At 39.2% G+C, this 8664-nt stretch overlaps 2 protein-coding genes across 4 annotated transcripts in view; one reads left to right on the forward strand and one right to left on the reverse strand.

The window, feature by feature from the left end:
- MAFK (MAF bZIP transcription factor K) overlaps positions 1-8664 on the reverse strand; it is an 18446-nt gene that overhangs the window by 8644 nt on the left and 1138 nt on the right. The window lies entirely within an intron of this gene.
- The window catches only part of LOC114051888 (lysosomal alpha-glucosidase-like), a 73209-nt gene continuing 71565 nt past the window's right edge, over positions 7021-8664 (forward strand). The window contains exon 1 of one of the 3 annotated variants that reach the window (XM_027874272.1): positions 7021-7354. The gene's annotated coding sequence lies outside the window, so the exon portion shown is untranslated. The remainder of the gene's footprint in view (positions 7355-8664) is intronic. The other 2 variants (XM_027874271.1, XM_027874270.1) reach the window with 2 other exon arrangements.

An 8664-nucleotide genomic window follows, 5' to 3' on the forward strand; every position in this document is an offset into this window, starting at 1 on the left:
GCAGTCAGTCTGTGACATAGCTATGCAATGAGTCACCAGCTGTTTACAGAGTTTGAGAGCTCACATTCCCACAGAACCAGAAACCCCTCCCATCCCTACAAGGATACACATGCTGAGTCCCCACTGCTTGCACTTGGCAGAGGTAAACCGGAAAAGGAAAGTCAAAGTGGAGAACGGGGGAGCACAACTTAAATTCACTGACTGCACAAAAAAGCATTTTGATTTTCACTCACTGGACTTTTGAGTTTTCAATGAAAAAGCTGAAAACTTGATTGGCTACTCTGGAGCCTGAGAGAAAAGGTCAATTTAGTAATATCTCCATAAATGATGACTATGTGTTCCAATAATACATTTAATTACCAGAATGTTTGTTACAAGGAATAGAAATAATATAGGTATAATTATATAATAATATAAGCTAGTCCACACTGTGAATTCTCTCTCTACAAGCTGACTCGCCTTTCACAGGATTCTGTAGAGGCTACACAAACAGTATGCCAGAGATCGCACTTTCACTCTGATGACTGAGAACTCAAGCAAGTCATTTAACCTCTCCAGGCCTCAGTTTCCTTATCTGTAAAATGGACTGGCTGGCTTCTGAGGTCACTCATGGCTCTCTATCTATGATCTTATGACAGGGCTATGGTCCTCCCCTTAGCCAAGCATTGGCCATCCTATGAGGGGCTTGCACCTATCAACACTGAAGAGACTAGAACTTCATCCCATCTCTCTCTGTGCCCAGACTGATTTCATTCAAAGGAACTTATTAATTGCAAAACAAAGAGAAACTGTTGGGGATGTAATGGAGGGAGAGATGAGTATATTCCAATACATGGCTGCTATTGTCATTCTGAATAGCAAAAATTGATCTTCTGTCCACACCGTGTCGGTGATATCATAGAATAGTATCCTATTAAAATGTTTACTGCTTTTGTACATAGGGTAGTCAACTAGTCATTTAGCATCAAAAGCTTCAGGGCTCAATCTGACAGGTTCTTAGGTATGTATATGAAATGAACAAATCACTATTGATGATCAGGCTATATGAACACAAAATAAAAGAGAAGGAAAAAAAATCAGAACCCCAAAGCCCATAGACAAAAGGAAGCTGGAGTCTCAAAGCCATCACTAGGGGCCCAGATAAAGTGAAGTGAGAGTAGAAAAGGGTCATGTAAATGGACTGAGAATCAAGAGTCTATCTAAAACAGGGCTGTTGTTTTTTTTACCTTGGGTCCATAGACCCCTGAGGCAGTTGGCGGATCAGTGGATAGATCACTAGGCTTGGAGCCAGGAAGACCTGAGTTCAAATCCAGTCTCAGATATTTCCTAGCTGTGTGACCCTGGGCAAGTTATTTAACCTCTGATTGCCTGACAAAAAGATCTGCAGGAGAAGGAAATGGCAAACCACTGCAATATCTTTGTGAAGAAAACGCCATGGACATTTGGTCCATGAGGTCAAAAAGAGTCTTGATCAACTGAACAACCGTGGACTCCCAAGGAGTCTGTGGATAGGTTTCAGGAGGGTCTGTGAACTTGAATGGGAAATTTTTTTTTTTACATTTTTATTTTTGCTAGGCTCTAATTGAAATCAAGCATTTCCTTCAATTATTTAAAACTATTCTTCCGAGAAGGGATCCATAGACATCACCAGACTGCCAAAGGAGGGTCCATTATACAAAAATGGTTAGGAAATTCCTGGTCTAAAGGAAAAACAAATGTATCCTCAGCAACCTTCTCTCTTCTCCTTGTTAAATTTTACTTTTAGAAAATAAGACAGATAAGACACTGCCTCCTTGGACACGGCAGGCCACCAATCACCAAACTGGAGCACAGACTCTTTCAGGAAGGTTTTTAATGCTGCAGCAGAATATACTTATTAGCTTTTCTAGCAGACTGTTATTCACCCAGCTCAACAACCTGGCTTTAAAGGAGAGATCTTGGTTAATGTCTTAAGACTATCTTAACTCTGGACAGGCCAGATTACTAAATTGAGAATTTGAGAAAAAGTTGGGTATCACTTTTTATCTAGGATCATACTGTATCAGATTAGAATGTCAAGTAGAAAAGATGAGTTGCTTGACTTGTAAAAGTCAGATGGTTTGCCAATTTCAGATTCTCTCCAGGTATTTTCTTCTACTTTATTTCAGTTTCTACACATAACATTTTTCAAATTCTGTACAAAACTATTTTAAAAATATGACAGACTCATACTAGGAAACAGATCAGAATGGTACCATTTTAAAAAAGTGTTAAATGTATAACAGTGCCTATTTTTCTTGGTCATGGTAGCCTTTTCCTCCCCTACTCTCCAAAATCAAATAATGATTCCTCATACTTGCCTTCCAATAGCTCCTCACTGAAGGATTTAAAGTGTACTCCTTCCAATTACTGGGCCCTAAAGAAGTCCTGTATTGTTATTCTTGTCACTCCCTGGGTTGGGAGTCCTTACCCTTAAGTCCTACTCTTATTCCTCACCCCAGTTCCCAAATATTTTGAAAAAGGAGGTCCCAGTAGGTGGGAAGACTTCAATTTGCGGGTCTGGCAACAAGCCTTGAGCCAGCTAAGAATCAGCTTCTATAAGGGCAAAGATCATTACCAGGAGGCAGACCACCAAGGGGTGAAATTTTTCTGGCCACAGCAATTCACAAAGACCATGTGCAGTAGAGATGGCTGTGGTCTCTCATCAGTATAGAAGAGCACTGCCAAAATGGCAAATTACTACAGTATAACAATGGTATACTCTATATTTGGTCTTAAGGCACACACATCTAAAGGTACAGAGTTTTTTAAAAAAAAATCAATTAAAATGGTCTGAAATTTCTTAAAATAATACAAACAGCAGAACATGTAATCTATTTACAGAGGGAAGGCAACCAAAGAGAAGTATTTTGTATATGTCATAGAGATGTATACATTTGCTGTTTGTAGAATTAGTGAAGGTAATGTAGGGGGAAAAATATCCTTAAAACAGTACTTGGAAACCACTGGCATTTAGCAAGTACCATACCAATGGTCACATATGTCAGGAAAGTACATAACAAGAGCATTAATCAGGGCTCAAACCACAAGGGTTTTAGAGACTAGAGTCAACATTTTCAAGAGTATAAACCAAGCATTACAGGGTATTGTAATTTGCCAACATGCTTTAAACAAGTGTTTTCCTTTTTACCATTGGCTTAAAATAAGGGAGTACAGCATTAGCAACTGTTCACAGATACTGAAGTTCTCACTGGCAGTACCAACCTCCTATTATTATGTCTGACTTAAAATCTACTGGCAAAATTTTAGCATGAGTAGGCATACTTACGTGTGGAAACATTTTTGGATGTTAGTGATATTGCGAGAGAATTTTAGTGAACTAATCACCATGTTGGGGGTTTGGAATTAAGAATTCTAATTCTTGCTGCATTTAGTAAGTCATTTTCTCTCTTCTCTGTAGCTAATAACTAAGAATGTTTATTTCCCCTCTAGTTCTGGAGAAGCATCCCTTGTGAAGGTTTATGTATTTACCACAATATAGTAACTGAAGTCTACAGTTTCTGGACAAGGATAATCTTTCAATATTGGTCATGAAAGAGTCTAGCTTTTTAACCTCAAATCAGGAACTGTACCTAAATATCACTGTACATTTCAATAAGTACTAATTGGGCAATTAATTTGCTTTGGAAGAAAAAGGACCTCATAAATAGTCTTTGATCTCATAAACAGGCTTTGATGAAATCACAAGCTCTGGTTATTATGTGGTAAAAATTCAAATAAATGGGAGATCCAGGGGAAGGCCACAGGCTTTTTTTGGGTCTTTTAGTCTGAAGGAACGGTTGGAGGCCATGATAGAAATATAATAGAAGACAAGACTGAAGATGAGTGTTCCCGTATTAAAAAAGGAAAATTGTAGTAGAAATGGAATTTCCTTCCCTTAGAGACAGCTTTTGAAAAGACAACTTACCTAGAGTAGTTTAGATACACAATCTTGCCAGTCTAGGGATGACTACTACGTGTCCTTTTCTGTGACCTTTTAGTCTTAGTTTTAGGGACATTCACAATGGAAAACTCTGTAGGCTGCAAGCATCCTAACACAGCCCTACCCCTCTTTGTGATGCCTGCCCTGACAGATAAGATTCTGCTTTCTAAGCTCAAAGAGAACTCAGATTTTTCCTCATAAAGAAAATTAAGTAACTGATCATACATTAGTCTCTATCTAACACATCAAGTTATATCATGAGATGTTGAGGCCTCTTGAGAAGACAAAGTTCTATGTACTTTTAAGAAGAATATTAAGCTGTACATTTTTAGTTTCAATTTCACTTCCCCCCCCCCACCCCTTGTCATACATCATTTTAAACCCCTTTATTGGAGGAAGCTGTTCTGATCATTAGAAGTATCAGATGTGATGACTTCCAATACATGGAAGCACAAAGCACTGAAGTAGAAGAATCAACTGTTGATCTAAGAATGACACATATACAACGTTAACAATCAAGAAGGCCAAAGCAGCAGATGAAGTGTAGAACATGCTACAAATAACTAAGACATGGAATCTGTATGGATGTGCTATACCCTTCTCTAGCAAAGTTTATTTTAGCAAGCAATACAAAGTTGAGATTTAGACACTTTAACAGGTGTATAACACTATAGTGCTAGGCACACAGTAGACATTCAACAAAAATCAGTTGACTGGGAATAACCCCAGTTTGTGCCACAAACTTGGTGAGGTATTACTAAGTAAGGTAAGTAGTAAGGTACCACTCTTGGAAGGTACCCCCTTTCGAAAAGGGGGTAAGAAACAGTGAAGAAGTCATAATTGTTTCTACTCTGCCTCTGTCTCACAAGCATGGATGCTAGGGATGTGCTCTACTTTGTCTATCCCCAGTATCATTATCATTTAACACCTCACCCAGCTCATTTGTAGCCAGAAGGTCAGGCTCTGGCTGCCAGCCTCCTGCAAGAAATGTCTGTCTACTTGAATTTGGAATGCATCTGGTCACCCTGCATTTGCAGTCAGCAGCTATGGCATTCCAGGGGAACCCAAAGGCAGGCCTAGCTGCTACTGCTGTCAGAAGGTTGAACCTCCATCCTACCACCTACACTCTGTAGTTTCATTTAACTGTTTCATTTGACCCAGCTCTGACCTCCAGACTGTCCCATCTCCCAGCACATAATGGAAATGAATGTAGCACAGGTATGTACTGACCATGCACAGAGAAGATATACAATCTTAGGCAGATAAAGGGTCAGGTAACAGTTAACTTTGGTGCCAATATCCTTCTGTTTTCAAGGCAGGTTGTATTAGTTTCTGATTACTACAAAGAAGAGTTCTCCATCACAAAGCCCTCCATGTCTAGGCCTCAGCTTCCTCATTTGCAAAATGAGGGAGCTGGACTACATGACTTCTAAAGGTCCTTTCCAGCTCTAAATCTTTAATCCTATGAACCTCCATCTTATGCCTTTTTAGCAGTGTCCTCTTTTCCCCGAGACAAGTGACAATTGTTAATTTCCTAAAAGAGTAATAAAGGGGAAACATGACGACACTGTAAATTATGGAAAGCAAAAGTATTTAGCCATAACTCCCATTAACAGAGAACAGGGAGGGTGGGGAATAGAGAGAGAAGGGTGAGTCACTGTTTACTGCTCCAAGGAGAAGCTACGCAGAAAATTCTCCCAGCTGGCCAGCTTTCCATTTCCTTTATGGACCAGAACCTGAATCCAGTAAGATGGTTTCAGGAACCTTCCGACTCAGGAACTTTATCAATGTGATTTTTAAATAAATATATGGAAAATAATCACAGTCATGCCTGAGTTTGTGTACAAACGAAGCGACTACCAGAGAAGTTATGGTTAAGGTGAGAATTCAAGCAGACAAAATTTTGTGGTTTGAAAAAGGCTTGTGACAAAGACCCAAAGAGTGTCAGAGAGAGAAATTGGATTCAGCCAATTCTGACACATAGTAAATGCTGCCTTCCCCAAATAATCTCTGCTCAACTCCCATTTTTAGCAACCACCTTGAAAGTCAAGCAATGCTATACTTGGAATGATTCCCTTAAAGCTTGTGCTGTGTTTAAGTATGGAAGGCAAACTTCATTCTAGGGAGGATTTCTGGTTTTAATTTATAAAACTCCCTACAAAATTTTAATGAAAAGTTTTTATTATTTAATATTAGGAGGAAAGGGAAGGGAACATGGCAGATGGACAAGAAGGTATAGATCTTGTAAATGACAGTGGCTAAGTTTCTTCCTTCTGCGGCAATGTGTTGCAGGTGGTACCCCAGCTATTTACATGCATAGCATGCATTCATAATGCTCCACAAAATGCCATCTCCCCCCAGCCCCCATCCAACAGGTCAGCCTTGATTTCAAAATTGTTTTGTATTTTGTTTTTTAAACTGATCCAGTCTTCTCTGTTACCATGTCTATCTTAAAAAAAAATCACTAGGTTTGAAACAAGCTGAACATGGTGTGGCATTAAGTTACATCTGCACGTAGCAGGATGTCTTTTAAAGATGATCCCAATAAAGCAGAGCCCTCTATAAAGCCAACAAATAGGACATGAAGACAATTAGACTACACCAGACAAAGGTGCAGGGAAGGACAGTGTGTAAGGCAAATTACATGCACTCATAAAAATCCACTGCTTACAGGAGGAACTAACTTCCCAACCTACTGAAGAGTAGATGTCCTAGTTTCTGTCTTGGCTGCCAAAATTAATATGAAAAAGCATGAAAAAGCAAACAAATAAACCAACATCACAAAATTAAAAATACAAGGTATACACAATACATGTCCTTCCAAAATCAAATTACTCACTCCTCCCCCACCCCCACGAGTTGGGGCAAATAAAAAGTTAGCTTATTTTTGTAAAGTGAGCACTGAATGTAATACCAGAGGAGTAGCAACATGATTGGTTTTGCTCTTTTAGACCTACCCCAATCAAGAAGAAACTCTAATAAGAGGGATAAGAGACTCTTCACTTCAAAGATTTGGTAGATGGGGAAGATCAAGGTCACATTTGCTGTCCTATGAACTTACAATGTGGTCACTCTAGAAATACTAATTGAAGACACCAAAGCCCAAAGCTCAAAGCACACAAATCAAGTCACTAAGTAAATACTGAGTCACTTAAATATTAATAAACAACAATGGAAACAATACTTCCCAACTTCACTCCCCCTTACAACATGACTTTTGGTAAGAACAGGGTTAAATTCCCTTTCCTTCTGGCTGATGTTGTATAACGCTATTGGATAGGAGCAATGCCAGTCATCTGTAGGAAGTGACTGTGGTAGGAAGGCTTTTCAGCATTACCAAGGGAAGAGAGAGTGTACAAGTTGAACCGGCTCCCTCAGTGCGGAAGCAGCAAGGTAAATAAATTAAATACTAAGCCAGGCTGGAGGCTGCCGGTGCTCTGGGGGCGTGGGGCACACCCAACCTCACACACATGACCTCAAAGGGCTTCGTGGTGAAATACAAGGGGAGGCAACTATTCTAAAATTTTCATTTAGCCCCTCTCAGAGCAAATCTGGCCTCCGGGCTAACCTGGGATGGGAGGGTTAGTGTGAACGGAAAAAAAAGGTAATGGAGGCTATTTCCGGTTTTCACAGGGCTGGACTGGCCCCGGGGCTCTTGCCTCCGATAGGAACCCCTTTTCCCACACATGACTATGTTGGGGGCTATTCCAGATGGGAGGTTTAGGGCTTTGTTTCTTAGCATTGGCTCAAATGAACATATTTAATTTTGGAGATGTCATCTGAGATGACTCTTTAATCTCTCATTTAGTTTTTTAAAAATGCACTTTTTTGAGAAAAAAGACTGGAGTTGGAAATCTCTCTTTTTTTTCCACCTCTGACACTGATCTCTTGGGAGTATAAAGCAGTCACTTTTTATGCCTCAGTACCCCCATCTGTAAAATGGGAAATTAAAAAAAAGATCTTTAATACGTTTTTAACTCTTTAGCTTAAAGAACATCCAAGTACAAATGGATATTAATGTGAATACTGTATTTCAATCCACCCTTTCCTGTCTGAGCAAATATCCCAGGCTAAAATTCCAAAAGGGTAAACATTAACCAAAATTAGTTTCAAATGATTGTCAGCACAAGTGAGTGAGATTACCTAGGGTTAGGCTCTCCAGCCATTTTCTTAATGGATCACTCAGGTTTCATGATCCTATTTATTAAAGTCAACAACTTCTTTCTTTAGTAGTCTAAACTGGTTAATTAAAAAAAATACTAACTAGGTTTCTAAGCACTTATTTATTTATTTATTTTTAAAACAGAACTGCTTTCCTAGACTTTCTAAACTGGAAAATAAAAATTAAATGAATCCAGGGAGCTTCCTGGTTGGCACATAAAGCCATCGTACCTTATCTTGGGACATCTCTTAAGTACAAGGCAGAGGCCTTTGAAGTTCAACTTGTCACAATCTACCAATTTAATATCCTAAACAGATTAGAACTATCTAGGACGGTCTGTAATGGAGACCATATACCACAGGCATAAGATTATTGGTACTGTATTTGGGTCAACTGCTAGACATTTAGGTTGGTGACACCAGAGATGTAACAAGGTGAGACGCTTCATACTCTAGTTAATTAGTGCCATCAGATTCCTAAATCTAGAAGTTTGTGTGTCAAATAGATGCAATAACTATACTAAAAAAAAAAAAAAAAAGCC

The sequence above is a fragment of the Vombatus ursinus genome, unplaced genomic scaffold, assembly GCF_900497805.2.
Source record: "Vombatus ursinus unplaced genomic scaffold, bare-nosed wombat genome assembly UNPS02014807.1, whole genome shotgun sequence".
Taxonomy (NCBI): domain Eukaryota; kingdom Metazoa; phylum Chordata; class Mammalia; order Diprotodontia; family Vombatidae; genus Vombatus; species Vombatus ursinus.